The sequence below is a fragment of the Apostichopus japonicus genome, chromosome 21, assembly GCF_037975245.1.
Source record: "Apostichopus japonicus isolate 1M-3 chromosome 21, ASM3797524v1, whole genome shotgun sequence".
Classification (NCBI taxonomy): Eukaryota; Metazoa; Echinodermata; class Holothuroidea; order Aspidochirotida; family Stichopodidae; genus Apostichopus; species Apostichopus japonicus.
Window position 1 is genome coordinate 1579033 of NC_092581.1, and position 20919 is coordinate 1599951.

Here is a 20919-nt window from a genome sequence, read left to right on the forward strand (position 1 = left end):
GTTTACGAAAAGTTAAGTATGTGTGATAAACAGAGGCAGCGTCAACAGAGGGTCCAATCTTGGTGGAGGAGGGGGAAGAGAGGACAAGAATCTAAGGGCAGGAACTTTGATTTGAGTCCGTAAATTGCAAAATCACTCCAAACTATGTCTTGAAAGTCCCAGTAGTGATAAAGGCTCTATATATATTTTTTTGTCTCAACAAAAATGCACTGACAGATTTGAAAACTTCCTCAAATCCAGCCGGAATTCAAGTTGGGATTGAAATCCGTGCATTTTAAAATGGTATATATGGGCTTGGCAAAGTGGCTACAGTTGGTGGCTATAAGTCTAGGCAGCAATTCCTCATCAACTTAGGTCAAATTTAGAAATATTGCTAGGTCTAAGGGTGGAAGATCTATAGAAGGAGTTTGACTGGGAGTGACCATAATAGATTGTTCTAGCATATTTAGTTAACCAGGCAATATATATTGCCTATGCATGGCTCATCAGGGTGAACCCAGGATAAATGTCAACGAATTTGGAGAAAACTTGTTGCCTAGGAGATCAGAATTTGTTGTCTTCCAGGGAACCTTGGAGAAAGAAAATTGAAGTTTATTCTTAGACGTTACTTATTTCAGTGGATAAAACTTTCTGTGCTATATTGACCTAAAAATAAAGTTTATTACCAATATCTTTGATATGTAGCTGGTCTATATGTATTAAAATTTGATTTATCTGGTTGTTCAAACAACAGGGAAAGGGGGCCTGCCATCTTTACCATGCCATTCTTTGTCAACACTCAAAAGGTCTCGCACACTCTCCCTGACTACAAGTGACATAGCAGATTGACAGAAAAGTACTGAGTGCTGCACTGCGCCTTGCCACCTTAGGCTACTGTACATACAGCAGGACTTTCTATAAATGACCTAGCGTTTTAATGCGAATGTTTGTGTTAGCAGATTTCTTGAGGGGGCTACAGGGGATTCTTTTATTAGCTCTCACAGCAGTAAGTCATTAAGACAACAGCTGACCCGTGACATTTATGACGGTTAAAGAAAAACTGATCAAGGGGGGAGGTTCCATCGCAAGACTCCTTTTAAGATTGGAGTCATTCTTCTTATTTGATTAGGAAGGCAGATTTTTTAAGTTGAACTTTGATCAATTTACTTGTCAATTTTCAAAACTTAAATAGTAAAATCCCATAATGATGTAATTCATCAGCTTGACTATTTAAATAAAAAATCAATTTATGAAGTAATTGGCAAAATTTTAAAGTTACCTTATTTAAAAAGGTGGTCAATATTATCCTCCAAATATGCTAGAAAACGTCAACAAAATGGTAACTGGTAATGGAAATGGTAATGTTCAGATTTCAACAAGTATTTCTACTGCCACCTTCAAAGGATTTGCCTCTCTGGGTCATTTGTTTAATGTACTGTACCACTCTTCAATGACTCGGAATAATTTGCAGGCTCAGTACTTCAAGGAAAGCTACTATAATCTGAGAACTTTCAGCAATTTTGAGCATATTGCTTAAAATTTGGGGGCAATGCAGATGACATTTAAGCTCACGTGGGGAATTTTTTTTTTGTCTGGCTAAATGATTAGAACCATTCATTCCATTTATTAATCACACACTCAAGAATTCTCATCCGGTAGAAAGCATTGTTTGGTCAAATGGAATCTTTTTTGAGTCATACTAGGTTTGTTTAAAACTTGTCCAAATACAACAGGCTGCCATTATTCTTGTAACCACTTATCGTGGTCTTGACTGAAAATGACCACATGGTCACAGCTGAGAGCTTAACATTGTTATATTATGGAATGCCGAATGCGACTTTATGTGGTGATAACTTTGCTAGATGATAATCATTCTTTGTTATAAATGGAAATCAAAATTATATGATCAACATTTTGAATAAATCTGATTTTAATACATACATTTAATTAAGTTTTTTGCAACAAGGAGTTTAAAAAGCCCCTTTGTATAATATAGCACTTTGCCTTTAACAGTACTAGAGCCAGTCATACTGGTACACTACGATACATCTACAGTATATTCAAGGTTTAAAACATGAATATGAATATGCATATAGTAAATACAATACATGTCACAGCCATTGGTTACTTCAGGAGTATCAGTACAATTATAATTCCCCTTCATTTGAGTACCATGAGTGCAATTGAGGCTCCAAACGAAGCCAAGTGCCCAATCAGAAACAAAAAGTAGATCAGAAACAAGAAGTAGTATATATATGATAGAATACATACAGCTAGTACAACACCATATATATATATGGACTCACTGTACAACTCTGGCTGTAACTCAGTATGGATCGAGCTGCTCCTTCAAACGTACTTGCGGACACTAGTGCATTTGGTGAATGGTTTTTTGATAAAACTACTCTAGTTTCTTGTTTGTCTTGTTATAGAACATGTACCCATGCAGTTGTAATAAAGAAGATTTATGACAAATAGTTTTAAACAATATATGTCGGCAAATGGTTCCCACGGTGAAGTGTGCGCATTATTCAAGACTTTAAGCGAGGTAAAAAAATCTTCTCGCAATTAATTAGGTTATTACGGCACAGGGGAGAATGTCATACATCAAAAGTTACGGCCTCAATTATAGAAACAGAAACAGCTGCGTGGACCAATAAATCCAAGATGTTGTTGATTAATCATCTCTGTCATTAAACTGTGTTACCTTTCCTGTTGCATCTGCTTTGAACAAGTACATTGATGAGGTTAGCAATGTACAGTGACGTGTCTCATAAGCATTCTATCTCTATATAGGTCTATCTTGGCTAGAAATGCTGCCGAACTTGAAGACCATTACTCTTATCACCAGATATGCTAGAAATTCAAATAATGGTCACACATACTTCAACTTCAATCAGCATTTTACTGCTAGATCTCGCTCACTGATTGTCCTTACTGAGAAGTCTTAAAAAATGGATATTCCAGAGGGGCATTTAAATGAATATACATAACACAATTATCTAAAATAGGAATATTCCACAGTGCTGTACGTTAGCTGAAAACCTCAGATCTATATATCTTGTTTCATTAAATTCAAGATATGGTTGATCGAATGTAACATAATTTGAGAGGGTTAGAAACTCTTGATTCTTCCCAGGGAGTGCATTACAGTTGGTGGTCTGTGATATTGTCAAGGTAGATGTGCAGAAGCATTCTACATTTCCTATTATAAACTTCATGTTAATTTTTCATAGAAATTTGAGACATTTAGAATGTTTGATTTAAATAGTCATCGAGGATTGCCTTCTGCAGTGGGCAACCTTTTGACTGCTTTGACTATATAATGAAAACCAGAGAGTTATGAAATGTTTACCGAAAGGTAGTGAAGCAGGTATTGAAGAACTTATAGTACTTAGCCATAGACTCGGATGTGTGACCTGATTAATTCACTTTGGCTTCGGCTTTGAGTACAACCTTTCTGTATGCTGCCGTGTTGGACAAATCTAACCGTAATAGTGATACAAACTTTGTGACCCGTGTTATAGTCATTGCCGACTTTGCAATCTGTGGTCCCCCTCACAATTATTCAAGGTCATTAAGAGTATGTGACTTCATAGTTTTCTCTTTCGGGAAACCAAAGGATGGGTTACATAGTGATTGTAACATGCACCCCATGACAACCCGGCTGGGTATAGATGCTGGCCCTCTTTAGCGGTAAATGTAACATTAGTACTCATCAACCATATAGCTGGTGGTTTCATTTACCATATCACAATGAACATATTTTTTACCACTTTCAACTTCAATGATGCTGTCAACATTGCACAAATATATGAAGCTAGAGATGTCCTGAGTTAACTTCATTTTGAAATTGTGTCTCATCATATGGAGTATACATGTTTAGTTAGCACAGCTGATAAGTATTTGTGCTTCTATCACCGTGGCAACATAGCATCCCTTCACTTCATTGTCCATGGGTAGTATCCTGCACGGAGCATTGTATATTTTTATCCTAACATGCATCTCGGCTGTTTCTACTGTTAGCCTATCCACGTAACGGCATCATCTCCAGTAAGGTTCCAGCTGAGTGTTAATGCGTCCTAGTTTCGTACCCTGCTGGTCATGCACATGACAAACATAAGCCAACACCAGATCTTATCCCAGAGTCCGATCAAAGGCCTCTTCCTCACTCTTCACGTTTCTGTTCCTCTAGGTGTGGTAAAGAATGTATATATGTCTAACAGCAGAGTAGGAATTAAGTGCTGTGTACCCTAAGCTGTATGTGACATGATGACGTCGCTATGTGGGGGTTTAATTAGGCTATTAAATGGGGCAATTATTCTGTATTAGGTCGTAATCACGACTATAATGCCTGTGGTCTGAAATCAGGATGTGTTGGAGTAAAATGAAGTCCATTAATGTCATAGTTATTTCCACATCATCGGTGATGAAGTCTTTTCTTTTCGATTTGAAAATGTCAAGCCACTTAAGTTTGTAATACTGTATGATGTCATTTGGATCTAACCCAGCAGAGGATGTAAAAATTGAGGAAGGAGTGATGTATGCATATTATAATTTTTTTCAGTAACATCATTTTCAGACCTTTAAATTCACTTGAACTATTGAACCAGACTAATAAATCTTGACAGCTGGTTGTTAGAAGTGTATTTCCAAATTTTAGCATGATGTTAAATTTTGCTCTTCTTCAAATTTAATTTTTGAAAAGGGCATTTGATTCTGCAAGTTCTGACATTCCAACTTATTCTCAGATAACTGAGGGTAGTGTGTATAATTAGAAATGTCCACAGAAGGAAAATGCTTTAAGAACTGATGGCAGTTAAATGCTTGTGGACATGTTATGTCTGAATGACCATTGTTGAACATTTTCGCATATGTTTGGCCAATGCAGGTGAATTATTGAGATAAAAGGAGAAATATGTGAGTTTGATCCACTCCTTTCTATTTCCCTTTCTCAATTAATTTGAAATCGTTTGCTGGGTAGTCAGAATACCATGACGATGCAACGTTGACATATATAATTACTTTTAAGTAATTAGTGTCCCTAAGCATCCCTGGGTACACTAACCCTATTTTAATATGCAAAAACTCCAATCATGTAGCTTCACAAGTTGCTACCCTACATGCATCTGCAGGAAAATTGCAGGCCAAAGCCTGATTTTTAGCAATGCATGGGGCTGGAAACTTCATTTTCTTAAATTATGCTCCATTTTACTTTAATGTTTCAGGCTTTTTCATTTGAAAGATATGTGAGTAGCTTTTTTTAACGAAGAATACTCATGGGGGAAATTGTTTGTATTTGCGACAAAGATCTAAATTAAAAATCCAAGATTCTGCCCGAGAATAATGACCTGGGAGATACATTTATGGGATTGCATCTATAGGATTTATCATTTTGTATGATGTTGCCATTTTTTGGCAAGCTTCTTAACTAGTTTTATTTTATTAGCAAAAAAACTATCCCTGTGTCAATAATAAAGACATATGCCTCTCTGGGGAAGATGATATTTCTAGCTATAGTAATATATTAGATGACTTTGAACATCAATGCTAAAAGTTTGCTAAGAGATTGTTGAAGTGTTAGAAAGTTCAACATACTTTACTGAAACTATCCCACAGTTTTACCATGTTATGAAGGTCAGTGTTGATAGCTGTGGCGAATGCTTAGAGGCAATATCAATCTTGCTGAATCAGGATCTTATTTTTGACCATTATTTAAACTGGTTAATTCCAGATACTGTAGCTTCCTGAATAGTGTCGGGTCCTGACTATAGCTGCTGGATGGGCCTCTTCATACTTGGGGATTGAAATCTGGACACTTGCCAAACATACATGTGCATCCCAACTGCCCACATAAAGTAAACTATGTGACTAGAAAATTTGTTTGATGGAGATACAGTGGTTAAACGGATTGGTTGGCTTCTCATCAGTTGTACTTTTTGTATTTAATGTGAATTAGTTCCATACGTGTACAGTGAAGACTGCATGACAATTCACTTAGTAGCGTAATGAATGGGAAAGTTTAGGTTTGCAGTTCCTCCATGCAATCTTTTTAATTTTTGTTATCAAACCAAGCTGTATGATCATTTAATGATGTTTGTATATTAAAACTGTACGTAGTTCTAGGCCATTTTGCCTCAGACATTAGTACTTGTTTTCTGGAAGCTTAATTCATTGGCCTAAGCTGTACATGTACAGTAGGCTAAAGTAGGCTGTACAGATAGGGCCTACATCATCATACGTTAACAAATTTGTGGGCTAGAAGAAGATTCACAACGGAGAGCTCGAGTTGCACGAGCGGCGTGTCAATTTGTGACAAATCTCCCAAGGGCTAATATCCCTAGGGTATGATTGTGGGTGGAAATTTGAACTCCACTGTTTGTCAAATGTGTCTGTCTGCTTCATAATTTACATTTAAATTAAATCCAGTCTACCGTATCACAGCATTCAGTGCTAGAGGAGATGTATTGATGCAGACAGGCTTATATATACCAAGCGATGCAAATTGGCAAAATTGTTTAATTTTGATATTAAATCTGCTACCAGCTATTGTGGGATGATTCAAACCACAATATAAAGGGGCAGTGGCGTAGGAAGGTACTTTTGAGTGGGGGGGCTGAAGACTGATGGCCGGCCTGGGGGAGGGGGTGTCCCCCTCCCCTTTGGAATTTTTTGCATTTCCAGGTAGCCTCAGATGCAATTTGGTACAATATAGCACACTTCAACACCCACTCCATTTTGTAAACTTAATTTTGTATTTTCACCAGGCCTTAGATGCAATTTGGTGCTCCAAATGAGATTTTTTTTTCTCATTTGGAAATGAAAAAGGGGTTTTCTGACTTGCGAAGCGGGGGGGCGGAATGATACTTCCGCCCCTCCACATTTTTCACCGGGGGGCTGGCGCCCCCCCCAGTCCCCCCGGTTCCTACGCCCTTGTAAAGGGGTTTTTCTTTGCCCTTGTTAACTTTTTTTAAGTTGCAATTTTTTCCTAGAAATTTCCTGTAATAAAGAGAGTGATATAATTTAATTGCAGGAAATGTAAAATAAATTTATAAAAAAACACTCACCAAATGCTTAGAGTATATAGGCACAGTAGATGCAGTGCACATATAAGCACAAGTATATTTACTTTGGTGTCTGGCTTACCTGTCTCCCCACAACCTCAGCACTCCACCTTGCATAGAGAAAATGCATAGACAACGCAGTACTTTACCTATAGTATACATGTGTATGCATTGATGACATGTACTATCATGTGAACCTGCAACCAGTAGGTTCCTACTGTTGTTTGGCTTATTTTCATTTTTTGTACACAGCTAATGTATGTCAATTGCCATCATTGAAGAAGAATCACAAATGTCAGCAGATCGCTGTATAAATTGCTTTAAACCAAAACTCATCATTGCAGCTAGGGAGTGCTGTGCACAGCCAAATAATCTGATCTAGACTAGTGTCACTTTGTGGTAAATTGACTGTCTATATCTGTCAGTTAGGTAGATTTTCACATGTATCTAAGTGTTATACGTACTGTATATTGTACTGTACCAGCAACATCATGTTTCTTACATTTAACTCTTGTCATTGTCGATCAAAAGTCTGGCTTGACGGCTTAATCAATATACATGTTAAGTTTATCACAGTCTGGTGCAACGACATTATACTCAGACAGTAACAAGAAGATAAGAACAGAAACTTGTTAAACTTCCACTGATAGTCAGTTGTGGACAGACAATAATTGCTACCAGCGATCGGTGATCCATCATCCACCCCCCCCCCCTCGGGGTCTTAAAACAAATGGTGTACATATTAGATTCCTGCATGGACTCAGAAAAACCTAGAACTTTTCTCACCCAAGGAAAATGTTGATATTAACAAAAACTATACATTGAATTTGCCAGATGCAAAATTTCCTGAGATGGATTAGAGTTCTGAGTAAAATTGCTAAATATTTCTTTCCCTCCTCTCTTATACTTTCCTATCTACCTAAACTACCTGACTGGAAGAGAAAAGTGATTTCGACCCATTATGGGGTAGTAATTTAGTCATTTTTTAAACACTCTTTCGAGACATGTCTGAGAAACCCACGTTAAGGAGAGACTAACGGCGAATAGTCTAACGTATCAAACGGAACGACTATAAGGAGGAAGTAGGGTGGGAGTATGCTAACAGATAGTAAAGTTACGTGACAAAAACAATGCGCCCCGCTAGAGGCTCGCGGCTTACAAGGTACGCTACAATAGTGAAAAACTTCCCACACTTAGAAGCGAACACGTAACTAGAATACATGAAGGAAAAGGACGAAGCATGTATACAAGGGAGAGAACCCCTCTATCCGCGTACAGAGCGGGAAGGGAGGAACAAGGCTAGGAGATACGCCCCAAGTGAAACTCCCAACATTTAGGAGGCGCACGAGTAGCGAAACCCATGGAGAAACATGAAAATATATACAAATATATGAAGGTTCAAACAAGAAACAACAACAACGTAATCGAACCGCCTAACTGCCTAGTATTGGATAGGAGTTCGCGGCTTACAAGATACGTTACAAGGAGAAACACTTCCGACATATGGAAGCAACGTAACTAAGCATATATGCATCGAAAAACTTGTAAAAAGGACGAAAAATGTATATAAGGGAGAGAACCCCCTAACCGCGAACCAGCGGAGGGGGGAACAAGGCTACGAGGTACATCCCAAGTCATGAGACTCAGGGAGCGCACGTAGCAACAACTGGAGGAAACATGAAAATATACAACAATATATGAAGTCAAGGATACTCCCGTCTTAACATGAAAAACAACGAAACGAGCCGACTATCTCGACTAGTTAGGAGATATCGGAACGTGGCTACAACTACGCTACAAAAGTGAAAACCCACACTGAAAGCGTAAAAATTAACGAAGTACATGAAAGCAAAACATCTTATGCTAAGTAAGAAAAGCTGAAACACATGTACATACGGAAAAACATGCCTATCCGCGTAAACAAGGCGGTATAGGCAACGCTACAAATTACGCTACAAAGGGGAAACCCCCTCAAAAGCGTAAGAAGTAACGAAGGTACATGAAACAAGCAAAACATCTTATTTTTTGAAAGTAAGAAAAGCTGAAACATGTACATACGAAAATATATGCCTATCCGCGTAAACAAGGCGGTATAGGCAACGAACGAAGTAGTCTCGCAGAGCTACTACCTGTTACCTAAAAACGTTACGTAAGAAAAAACAAACGCATGGGCGAGAGTGTACACTAAAAACAGCCCCCAAAAACACCCTTCCCTACAAGAAAAGGATACTTATCAGGCTGGAAAAGATCCTTGGAAGTGCAGAAGTCCTGATAGGAAACTTCTAGAGTATAAATCCAAGGTAATCCGGGCGAATTTCGCAAAAATTTTTCTAACTCTGAAAAACACAGTGAGACACTTTGTGGGTAGAAAAATGAAGGAAGGCCATTAGGGCCAGTGAGGGTGTACAGTGTTAAAAGATTACCAAGGGCATTCTAGACACGGTAGAATGCAGTGCATAGGTTGTGGGGAGACAGGTAAGTGGGGAACGAAGTAAATTTTCCTATCTACCTAAACTACCCGACTGGCAGAGAAAAGTGATTTTGACCCATTATGGGGTAGTAATTTAGTCATTTTTTAAACACTCAATAAATTTGGTCAAATTGATGTGAATTAACCAATGGGCAACCCAAACCAATGCTGTAACCTGGGGACATGTACCATCCCTTTAATTTCATGTTTGTAGCATATATGGATCATGGATTCATTATATATAAAACTAAGCCCCTACTCATGTCAACAGCATCTCAGATGTAAACATAGCAATTTAATCATGCAAGCAACGTGACTCTAGATTCGTGGAAACCTTTGGTGAGAAGGTTTTGCAAGAAATGTTTGGCATGATAGGACTGGTCACAGCTTTGTTGGCGGCCTCCGAGATGATGATTTTTCATTGTGATTATAGACAGTTGCCTAAACCAATGACAGAAGAGCATGTGTTGGTATTTGTCATCCTCATCTTTGATATATGCAAATTATGAGGAACTTCACCGGTAACATTTAAAGCGCGTATGAAATCAGAAAGTGCAAAGTATAGGCTTATTAAGCTGGTAATTGATCTTTGTTAGTTAATTGTCTGTGTAGATAAATAATTGTAAAAATGTTTTCCAGGAACCTGTCTTTTAATTAATCGTGGAGTGATGGGATTCTATATATTCGCAGAAATCTTTAGTTAGTAGGTTTTCTAGAATCGTTTGGTACTATGAAACTGGCCTCTCTGGTGACCTCTGAGATGATTCCTCATTTCGAATTTGATGGTTGTAGAACAAATGACAGAAGAACGTGTATTTAATGTTATTCTTCCACATCAATGGCAAATTATGAGAAACACACCTGTAACATTGTAATTACGTAAGCTTAGGCTTTGCAGAACTGTCCCATTGTAAGCGTTGGAGCTGAACATCCCAATGTACACAACAAAGAGTCTGCTGTTCAAACTTATCTTGTGTTACACAAAGACCACGAAACCACGGATCTACTACATATATGGCGGCTTAAGGAGATTTACGAAAATATATCTAATTTATAAGAAATTTCACCGAAAATTAAGGAAGAAATTAATCTGTATACAAACACGGTTTTTGTTATGATTACTGTAGATACTCTGTGGAGCGTGGGTGAAGTCGCAATCTGCATTTGCAAAATGACTTAACCTTCTTTACTGTTCAAATAATATTTGAAATGTCCATCCTTAGCGAATAAAATATCGTTACTCTGTCAAACGCAACATTAGCGTTCTCATTCTTTGACAGGTTTGGAAAATTATTTAAGGTAACCTCTTAGGGCTACCAGACAATCCTTTTAACCTTTCATCCTGTCTCTCTCTTGAACCTGTGGAGGAAATAATATCTATATATTATGCTAATATATATGCTAATATGTACAATGACAAATGACAACATGCTGCATCAAATTTCACACCCTCAATTTTCACAAAAGACGCGTCAAGAGTGTATAGCAAAAGAGTTCCGCTGATGTGACTGCATTAATGGCGTAGATTATAATGTACGCTATTACTGTTAGATGCTGAAGAGGGCAGTAAGGTATCCATAAAGTTCAGTAGCAGGGTGCCAGATGTTTGTGTCATCTTGCCACAACGAAATGAAATCAACTGGGAATGTTGGTAATTAGAACTGTACACATGTTACGGGCATAGTGTTCAAGCAGCGTATGCAATGCTGTAGGACCTATATAGGTTATTGTATCTATATGGCGAGCACTGCATGGTTAAATGTCACTTGCTGGTATGAAAACTGCCTAGCAACCAACTTGAGCCTTTATAGTGAGCAAGGTACTAATATGAATAATAGTAATAAGATGAATTATCGTGATGAGACGGAAAGTAAAAAGAGTGTCCAAATGAAGTGTATTTTGTGTCCTAACAATTCTGTCTAATTACAAGCATTAAAAGATGTGATCTTATTATACCATTCTAGAATGCTGTGGTAAAACAGTCTACACTCCGATTTCTTCTGATGGGGGAGCACTGGTTTCTGTATTCTGCTCTCCACTTTCTACCACAAACCGTATTGCTACGGTACTTGAGTCTGGAATATATCTGTGTTGGTCTTCATTCGTAGCAACCACCCAGCTCTGATTCAAATGTAGCTTAACTAATTTTCATCTTCTCTAGCCTTCTGGTGAAATTATCTATGCATAAAATTTGCATATATTCATCTTCATGAGATGTTCCCATTGCTATAAATGAAAGTTATGTGATAACATTTAGGCTTATGTCATAAAAATAATAATATTTAACAAATTGGAAGAGCAATAAAATTGCCAATTCACTCTTTTACTAAATCATTTCAGACATAATTTCACTGTTGGACCATACCTAGCAAGCAACTACAGCTCCTTTATTTTCCTTCGTAACATGTACAGTATGTATGATAAAATGGTGATATATTAAGATAGTTAACCGTTTTTGAATCAGTAGATCTCTTACCAGTCTCCATTCAACAAGGAGGGCATTGTGGTCAAGTGGTTAAGGCAGTGGATTTGTGATCTAAGGATTACAGGTTCGAGCCCTGGCCAGATCATTGCGTTGTGTCCTTGGGCAAGGCGCTTTATCTCCATTGCCTCTCTTCACCCAGGTGTATAAATGGGGACTTGCGAGGTAACTTGTAATATAGTTGCGTGCGCCCGTTTGTGGCTGCACCCTATGGGAAGTGCCCGGGGGACACGTGGTTGTGGTGCACTGTGGTGCCCCAGGAGAGATTGATTGAATTGTGCACACTTTGGTGTGTAGGTGTGACAAGTTACCAATGACCAGGGTTAAGTTGTAAAAGTCGTGTGAAAGGGCCTTGGCCCTGTACAAGACTGTAAACCTAAAATAAAAAATAAAATAAAATAGAAAACTTTTGTGAGACCGAACCTTTATGGACCAGCTGCATGTGAATGTTATGAATAAGGATTGTAACTGGGGTCATTGACTGCAACTCCTGTGTATTAAAAGGGGTATCCATCCCCTACCCCTCCCCCCTACCTTACCAATACTTCTGGGAGTCTACTCCACTGACTTTGGACATTCAGTGCCATGAGTCAAGACTAATTGTTACGACACTCTTCAAAACTTCTCGGATTACTAACCCAATCTCTCAGATGCGTGTTTAAACACGTACTATTGGCAAGTTCTTGCATACATTCTCCTGTTGTTCATGTTATAGCTTTATAGATTCCTCCATATTGCTAAAACTTCAGGAATTTTAAGTTAAACACCAATCAATGGATTCAAGCATCTGGTAGACTGGTTTTCATAAATGCCAAAGAAACTTTTGGCTAGTCTCAGGATTTTGTGTCATGTTTTCAATAATTTGGGCCCCATCTGTTACATTCTTGTGTTAATGAGATCTGGTTCATTTCTGTAAGTGTGCATGAATATAGCGTGACTGCCATCATTCTAAATTCTTTTGAAAATTGAATGATGCCACGATATATCACAGTTGAGATTAATCTTCCCAACCCTTTTTTCTTTCTTTTATACAATTTTAGGTGACATTTTTGGGTCATTTCTTGGTAACTAAAGTTGCAAGTCATGTTATTATTAGGTAGTTTTAAATGTTGTATATGCTTGCCAGCCACAATTACATAAAGAATGATTTATGAATACAGTCTGCAGGCAACTATTAACTAATATATATGTTCTTTGAAATGTACAAAAACACCATAAAAATTACAGGCACATGAAACAGGAGTTGTATATGGAAATAAAGTTAACTCATCTGAATTCAACATAAAGTCAAGGAAAAGAACATATAAACAATTAAAGTATCACTGTAAAGACTAAAAATCTATCTAACTTCTCCTAAAAATTGCTCATAATGACACACCAAGTAAAAAACATTTCCAGAGGTCATAATCCAACAGAAGTATGTGGTAACAGTGGTGATCGAAATGGATCCAATTGCATATGTTGTGTTATAAGGAGACCATATATTTTGTCCAGGAAACCCGGGGACATATTGATGTTGACATGCTCCCCCCCCTCCCCATGTTGACATCAAAGGTTACTACCTATAGCCTAACCTGTATGTTTAAGGAAGAGTGACATATATTGAGGCTTCCAACAGTGTCGTGGTGGGTGTATATTTTAATCCTGGTTAAATGCCCAAGTTGGCAACACGTTTTCCAGAAACAAATTATTTCTGCTTAATTACTGTAAACATAATTTTTGTTACCTAATTCTCATTGTGTTTTGCTGTTGCTTGTAGTTTTGGCTGAAATTGCAATTTCTATGGCAACTCCTCTATAAAAAAAAAAAATCACTAATTTTCAATTGTTAAAAAAGCCCCAACTACAGATTATAGAGGACTAATGAAGTTTTTAGTCAACTTCTGGGTTATTATTAGTGACAAGAAATGATATACTTTATATACACACTCACGATGTCTTTGTGAACATGGGATAGGATTTCCACAAAAAACGAAGAAAAACAGAAAGAAAAATAGACGTCAGCCTGGCACGTGCATATCTAAGAAATTGTCAGTTTTGTTTCTAAACACAAGTAAACAAAATATTTTACAATATACTCAGAGAGCAAACATTATTTGTTGATATATGTTGCAATATTGTGACAATAAGCAACCTCACTACTGTTTACTAAATGTAGCATAACAGGATCATGTAGAAAGAACATCCATCAAACCAGCTAGCCTAAACCGGTAGTTTTCTGTCACTAATTATATATACACATGCATGTCTGTGCATGGTTTACATTTCATCATTTTCTCCTAAAATGTGTATGATTATCTTCATTTTGACATGTAATGCTGTATAATGTTTGTCACCTAGAAGAAAACACTATTTTACGCCCCTTCTCACTTCACCTGTCTCTCACAAGAACCGTGAACTGTCACTCCACCAGCCATGTCTAGATCACTCTGGTAACCATTTAGCACAGCTATTTCTTGATGACTATAGCCCATTCTGGTCTATTATTGCCTCTCTTCTCATTTCTCCCACCAAAAAGTGTACCTTTCATTTTGTTATCAAAATTTCTATCTTTAGGAATTTGATAATTGGTAACCCATTTTGAGGTGGGGTTTCTAGCTATGATCACTTCTGCCAGAAGCGCTGAATCACATGATGATGTTTTGAGGGACCAAAAATGTTCGTTGCTTTTTCCCGTTTGTCGTGCCTATGTTCGACAGCGCGTGTACCTACCTTTGTAATTCAATGGGCTATATACGGTGCTTTCTTAAAAAAACTAATGTCACTTGAACCCACCCGAGCACGCCAACATGTCAAAAAATTATCTTGATCGTTTATCGTGCTATTTTGTTTATAGATGTCACTATAGAAATGTCATACCTCTGAAAAGTAACTTTTGCTTGTTAAGTGCATGCATGTGTGTTACATCAACAAGATATATCATTTTAGCTGTCACTGTATTCATACATCATCAAAGGTCATAAATTAAACACAGATTAAAACATCTCCAGTCTATATTTCCTGTTCTGATGTGTGCTGTCATCTACACGTCCTAGTCTGCTTCTTCTTTATCATTAGTAAAGCCTTTAAAGTGTATTTCAAGATAAAGATAACACTCTGAAAATATGTGACACAAGGCCATATGGGAAGTATTAATATTGGGAGATCAAGTCGATAGCAATATAATAGCATAGAAGACTTGCCTAACAACCTACGGTATGGAAACTATATATAGCCTACAGTACCTGCATGGCTACTATATAGGTCTTAATATAGTCACATCAGATACTGATATTGGCGATAAAATGTAGAATAGGGTTTAATATGTATAGAAGACAGGCCTAACAACCTACGGTATATGGAAACTATATATATAGCCTACCCGCATGGCTACTATATAGGTCGTAATATATAGTCACATCAGATACTGATATGTAGCATTAAAATGTAGAATAGGGTTTAGTTTCCGCTCTTGGTCACCTGAGCCTGATCAGCCTCAAAATAAAATTTGATTTTACTCTGAGTTTTAGGCTGAATATGATCTCTACAACTAACTAGCTGCCAGAATGTTGAAAATTCTGTAAAGAAAGAAACAGTATAAGAGTTCAAGTACTTAAGTATATATACAACACACTGTACAGAATGAAGAATCAATTTTTATCGTATCAAGCATAAAATGGTTTAATGTGCGGATATTTAGATGATCACAAATTCTGTATTGAACTGACCCCTCACAGCCTTGCATGAACCCTGGCCTATATTGTATGCATGTATGCCTCTTATTTTACACTAGAAATGAGCATATACACACAGCAGCTTTTATAGTTTGGGTGTTTGGCATCTGTGTGGTTAACCTTAACCCAAATCATGTGGTTTTAAACACAAGCTACCTAGAAGATTCCATATTTAATGCAGCTAGTATTTCATAATGAATTTAATTAAATCTTAAATGCTAGTCAATGTTCCTACTCCCGTCCGCCTCCTAAAGCAGTATATGGGAAAAGGAACATTCTGAGGCATATTCAGTATATAAAATAAGTCTAATTATATGCAAGGTTGATTCAACCACCAATTTTTCAATTTTTTTTGCGTGGAAGTTGAAAAGAAGACCCCCCCAAATCCATGTTTGTGTGTGATGAAACATATATGATAGAGTAAAATGATAATTTTCTTTATAATATATAGCCCTCATAAATATTGTAGAATGATGCCTAATAAGTTGGTTTGATCACTGTGATTAGTACTTGGTGCCTTCAGTAAAATCACCGACCACACACAAAATACTGAGCGCTGTTTTTCAGCGACATATTTCCTCAACCGCCATTACAAATTTCGTATTATGTAAATATAGTAATAGGAATTAACATATGACGATGTAATTTGAGCATTCTCGATGGTTAATTAACAAATCATGCATGACATTTATTCAGTTTATACATAAAGTTTCATTCCAACAGATCAAAGGAGCTGAATCTTCAGTTTACATTATAGGTAATCCGATATTCGAATGAATGCAGGGATTATTGTATATCGTTGATCATCGCAGGCAATTCTGATCGATCAGTCGGTTTCGTTTTCGTACTAATTTTCGGGAGATTTTGTGCAGTAAATAGAATGAGAGTTGCATGCTGGGTGTGTTCATGATTCATTAAGAATTGCGATTGCAAACTTCTGATGTGATCAAGCATACAATGTGAGGTCAAACCAGATGTTTCCTTCCTTCATTTAGTTGGTTCAGATTAAAAGAACATCTTCATTAATTTTATGTAAATGTATTTAACTATGTATAGTTGTAGGGTACGTCATCCATTAATAATAAAGCTTTTAGTTATCCTTGCAAGATTTTTACAACTGTGCCACCATGATGTATCCATCCATTCACCTTTCTTCAATAGTGTGTACAGGGGATCGAGGTTGGTGCCATCGCGACCCGCCCCCCCACCACCTCCCATCGTCATTTGGAATATGGTCTTTTCTACATTCAATTTAGACCACAGCTAGGGGTGTGCCCCCACCCAACTTATAGACCTGATAGTCCAACAATGCAACAGTATATTCACCATTTGACATCTAAACTTTATTTTATTTTTTTTTTATCGAAGGGGAGGACTCCCAGACCTTGCCCCAATACTTTGCATGGGTTTCAACGACCCCTCCTTCATGCATTGGAATGAGCTTCAACGACCCCCTACATGCACGGGAATCGGCTTCTACAACCCCCCCTCCCCCTACATACATGGGAATTAGCTTCAACGAACCCCCCCTCTCTCCCTACATGCTTGGGAATTGGCTTCAACGACCCCCTTCTTTATGGGAATCTTCTTCAACAACCCCCACCCCCACATGCATGGGAATCAGCTTCAACCACCTCAGAGCCACACCCCTCTTTCATTTAATCTTTAATTCACCTGGACTTCAATGAAAGTTACTGCCCCTACCTTCCTCAGCGAGAGTAAGTTTGAACCCGTCCCCCAGGAAGTGTGGCGCACCCCGACCCCTCCTTTGCACATGTATGTCACTGGAAAAGAGAATTGTGAGGGTAAGCACTGTCGTCATAACATTGTAACATTCATGAAAGTTTGAAAGATTCAATGAAAGAATTTGTTACAAATTGACATTGTAAACATTGTTTAAAGATGTTTTTGAAATAACATAAAGTAGGTTCTTGTTTAATGGTTAATGTGAAAAAGTTTGAACAACTCAATTTCAAAGTGTGGCTTTGTTGTGTTTTGATTTTATGGATTAACTTTCTCGCAACTTTATAAATCTTGTACACGGGCTGGAACTTTGGTGACGACTTGGGTTGGTTCGAAGAAACAAAAAAATTTGAACTTACACTATCATACATGGTGGTCCCTTTAATAGTCTGCAACTACCTCGGGTGGTCTTAATTTTATCTAAAGAACTACTTAAACAGAGTGTGATAAGCTTAATTGCCTCTCTGTCAGTCACTCACACATTGGTTAATCCAGTTCAGAACCGCATCAAGCATCACACACGGGCCGTATATAATGATTATATATGATTATAAGTAGAATGTGGTTTGATATGGTTTAAAGTTGATATATACTATAGCAATTAAGAACCTGCATGGGCACATTGCTTCCTGCAGGGAGCTGTCTTCTATTTCTCTGGTTCATGTGAAACTCTACCCAAACAAATACTGGATGAAGCCATACATTATCCCTACTGTGCTGTTCTGACATTATCGGAGCTGCGCATGTTAACGCTGCGTTGCCTATAGATCTGTCCACATTGGGATGTGGGTGAACTCAGTGCTGGTCTCAGTCTCCGCCCCCCCCCCCAGGAGGTGCATGGATGCATTGTGAAAACAAACCTTTCAATATCAACAGTTGCGGGAATGATAATCACTGTTCTGCAGAGTTGTGTAACATGACTTGTAGTCTTAACAGGTTAAGTAAGTTGTTATTTTGCTTCGATTCCTCGTGTTGATACGTGTCTGCTCACAACATTAGCACTCTCATTCTACAGTGTCTGGAGTGAACTGGTAACCATTCAACACTACTGGGCCTTTATCATGGGTCACGTCTGGTCCCATTAAAGGGAGTGAAGACTCGCACAAAAGGAAACGTCTAATGCCGGTAATCTGACCTAGTTTCGACTGAGGTGTAACAGAAGTGTTAGACACCACCATCGATCCCAGAAAATACACACACAGCTTGCTACCGTCGGGAATTATAGACACTAGTGTACAGTCAATACATACAGCTACGGTCAATACCCACAACACAGTGTACATAACAGTGATGGACATCTCAGCAGGGAGTCGTTATGGAACTCCCTGATCTCAGGTCCAGAAAAAAGATAACAAGGTATCATGTTTCATTTCTGTCTGCATTTTGAAGGGACAAGATGAAAACTTCACTTGCAAGCAACGGAAAGTAATTAGCTTTTTTCAGTGGGCGGCACGCGGTTTGGGGCGAGTCTTCAATGCCTTTAAGCCCGCGCCCTTCCTTCCCATTATATAATTGTAACTGTATGTTCTCTAGAGTGAATTTCTACAATCTTCTCTTTGCACAAAAACTCCCACAGCAATAGATTAGTATTTTCTTTTACAATGTACTTTTGTGATTGTTCATAGTTTACCTACATTTTATACACAGTCTCTGTGATAATGTACACCGGCTTCAATTCTTGACAGCTGCTAAAAGTTCCTGCACGATTAGGTCAGTGAAATGGTGGAGTGTAAATATCCACCTAGTCCTACACCGTTATGGACGAGGATTTCAAAGGGAATTCTCAAGGACCTCGGCCACATGTTACTGAGATTGTAACGAGAATGATGGGTATAGGGACTGGGTAGGGTACTGCAGCTACTTGTGGTAAAACCGATCTTTGTGTGAATTATGAAGACATCTAGATATTTGATGAAGATCACCACTGCAACCTCTCAGCTAATACTACATGTATTTGGAAATTTCAGCATTTAAATTGGCCCAGTCCAGGCCCCTTGAATCTTTCAGTACCTAGAAATAATTTATAGCACATGTAAGCTCAAAGGTTAATCTGTAATGGAAAGTGTTGATTGAAGCAGGCCAGTCAGTTGCCCAATAAATTAGATCAGTAAGTACTATGCCGCCCGCTCGCATTCGCACATGTTACATTTTGCTATTGGTGTCTCAAGTTTCCGCTAAAAGGTCAGACATATTTTGCCATTAAAATGGCCGGTCATCTGTGCACGCAGTGACAGGTATCGGCTATGTGTGTGTGTGTGCAGAAAGTCATATGAAAGTTGCAATTTATATCATTAAAGATCATATATGAACTTCGTAATTGATACAATATGTTTATATATATAGATACATAAAGATACATGTGTATAGATATTCATGTAGATATATTTGTATATAGATACGTATAGATACATATACATATCTGTATATATATTGTCTATAGATACATATATAGATACATGTACATATACATGTATGTGTATATGTCATCTATTCATGTACATATACTGTTGTATCTATGCAAATATATACATAAAGATACATGTATAGATATTCATGTAGATGTATTTGTATATATAGATGCGTATACATGTACATGTATATATGTCTATAGATACATGATATACATAAATACTGTTTTATCTATGCATATATACATAAAGATACATATATGTGTTTATATAGATAGATAGATATTGATACATTTATAGTACAAGTATACACTATTGTATACTATGTTTATCAATTTCAAAGTTTATATGATCTTTAATAATATAAATTCCTACTGGTTAAGTTGGGAGTTTGTAAAGGGCATCACTAGACTGGAGGCATGTAAGTATCATTGCTCCTACAGTAAGTATACCCAAACGAGTTAGCTATCGCTGATACTAGACAATCTTTTTGTCTGCTACATTTGAGCCTAGTGGTGTGAGCTATGATTCCTATGACTATACAGTTTTTCCTTCCATGATAAATGTTGTTTCAAATTTGTACGATACTCTCATGAGGTAACAAACTCTAGTGCAGATAGTATACCTGACTGATGGACCTTTCACTAAGATTTCTTATCGAGGATCGCTGTCACTAATTGATCGATGAACTCGGCGGGAAAATCGATAAAAAAGAGTAGCATCTCATCGGCACCTTGATAGCATAAAGTTTTGAAGAAAGTGACTCGCAAGAGTCTCATTACACTGCTGTAATTTATTGAATTGTAGGGTAATACATTCCAGGAGTTTAAATAATAGATATTATATCTTGTTATGTTTGAAATGTATCTAGATTTTAAAATAGCTTGAATAGCATCTTCCTGGGAACTGGTATTCTTGCATAATGTTGAGAGTTGCATTTAAGGACATGTCAATCACATGTACATGAACATGGACGGGATTGTAATCTCTAAATGTAGGGAATCAAAAAAGGCTACTTTCTCCTGGCTTGTATATCCCTGGTCTAAAGACACTTATATCTA

The 20919-nt window shown here is 37.6% G+C and overlaps 1 protein-coding gene across 5 annotated transcripts in view; it reads left to right on the forward strand.

Annotated features, from left to right (window-relative positions):
- Window positions 1-20919, forward strand: part of LOC139962523 (biotin--protein ligase-like) — an 85599-nt gene that overhangs the window by 7361 nt on the left and 57319 nt on the right. The gene's annotated exons all lie outside the window — the stretch shown is intronic.